Consider the following 2,009-nt stretch of genomic DNA (forward strand, 5'->3'; position numbering starts at 1 on the left):
TCTCGGTTGGTGCTGGAGGACGTTATAGACAGCGGTATGTTAGTCACAGGCAGTTGGAGCGCACAAAACCAGCGAACGTTGGGCGACTTGATATTCATAACCTGCAGGTATATTCAAAGTAGCGTGGTAAAAAAAAACATGCAAGGACCAACGAAACTCAAGCGAGGCGAGCGCTATGCTAACAATCGACGCTTATTGAAGCCACGCTACGTAAATGGAAAGAATAACACAGTACCCTGACAGCAAGTTTTCTATATTCCAGAGATGTACAAATCATAAATCATTCACATGAATTAATAAACAGTGTCTCAAATATTAGTCAAGGTAATGATCGAACGAACTGCATCCAAAGGTGTATTCCTTCCCATGAAGAAGAGCTAGAATTACTGGCAGTCAATGCTCAATAATGTGCGAAGGGGACAGATTTTGAACGGAAGCGATTTTCGGAATAACGTTGAGAAGACATAAACAACACTACGCAAAAGTGGTTGAGTCGGTTCTGACATATTCTTGAAAAGGCGCGAAAAGAATACGACTAACGACGCAGGTCCGATTTTCCGTCTTTCTTTTCTGGTAGCCTTTTCGGGTCTTTTCAAGTATGTAGGCCATAAGCATAAGAATGATTGGGTTGTTGATTGAAACAGAACTGCGAATACATGCACACCAGTCATCGAGCCTTAAGCCAAGCTTGCAGCGCAGTAAAAGGACAGAAAAGTAACGTCGGCGAGTATTTATTGAGGAGCGCCAGTCAGAGCTCAGACCGTGAATTAGCACGTGTAGAAACAAGTATTAGTGAATGGCCACCTATTTTGCTGGAAAATAGATCACAATTTACTTTATTCAGCTTACGTTCGTAGCACAACGCCCACAAAGGAAGGTTGCCAAAAAAGGCAGCCAGATTGCAGCGAACAAAATTTAAAAACATGCGTCGGCCGGGAATCGAACCCGGTCAACTGCTTGGAAGGCAGCTATGCTAACCACTATACCACCGACGCCAGTCGTTCTCCCGCGCTTCCTTCTGGCTTCCTTCTGGGCTGAAGTGATATGAGAGTGAAAACGAGGGCAGCAGCCGGGAGCCGCGTGGACCGCGCTCCACTGACGTGATCATGCGCGTGCTAGATATGGCGGATAACTCGCTGCTTTTTGTGTTGGGTATTTTAACACGAAGTGTTTTATGCCGGGGTCCACCAAGTACATCCGTCACGGATATGACGTTGATAAAATGGACGCCAACGGGTGAGAAGAAAGAAACCAAGAAAAAGATACCCCGCTGGGAATCGAACCCACGACGTTGCGGCCGCGACGGCAAGCGCCCGACGCTCTACCGACTAAGCCAACTCGGGAGATGCTAAGCACGGCGCGAACGCGCCTTATATCTTTCACACTTCTCTTTCGCGGCGGGCGGAGCGGGGCGGTGCCGCCGTCTGTGAGAGGTGAAAAGAAGTAATGCTTCACGATCGACACTTACTAGCGCTTACTCCGAGATTGCACGTGATATCGGAGGTCATGGTTAAAGCGTCTCGATACCAAGAGGTAGACTGCCGCGCTGGCGTCGCCGAGGCACCCTTGACGCAGTTACGTTCTTTGCCTTTGGATTCGTGTTAGCGTGCGTCGGCTCATCGGAGTAGTGCAGCTTCCACGTGCACGAACGGGATTTCTCTGCCGCCGACTGCTTCAATTGCGAGAGCACCGACTAAAAAACTGCTGCAATATGCGTTGCAGAAAGGACGCGATTTCGACGGGCGAATGTCGTGCCTTGGTGGAGCGAGAGCAGCGCCTGCGAGACAGAGGCCAGCGGGACGCACGCGTTTGCGGCTCAGGCTACGAACCTCTACCTCCCGCGTTGCTGAAGTGCAGTGTGTGTTATGTATGCATGAGCACAGGCGTCGGCTACCCATTACTAGAAAGCGCACACCGTGCCGTTTCTCTCCTTAATTGACGACGCTTTGAAGAAGTGCATACCGGGTACAAATGTTGATTATGAACGTGTTGATATCATCCTTACGCGC

At 49.5% G+C, this 2,009-nt stretch overlaps 1 non-coding gene across 1 annotated transcript; it reads right to left on the minus strand.

Annotated features, from left to right (window-relative positions):
- Positions 1–924: 924 nt before the first annotated feature.
- On the minus strand, positions 925–995 carry Trnag-ucc (transfer RNA glycine (anticodon UCC)). Its single transcript has one exon. It is a non-coding gene; the product is annotated as a tRNA-Gly (tRNA).
- Positions 996–2,009: the final 1,014 nt, after the last annotated feature.

This window comes from Rhipicephalus sanguineus, chromosome 8 (assembly GCF_013339695.2).
Source record: "Rhipicephalus sanguineus isolate Rsan-2018 chromosome 8, BIME_Rsan_1.4, whole genome shotgun sequence".
NCBI classification, from domain to species: Eukaryota; Metazoa; Arthropoda; class Arachnida; order Ixodida; family Ixodidae; genus Rhipicephalus; species Rhipicephalus sanguineus.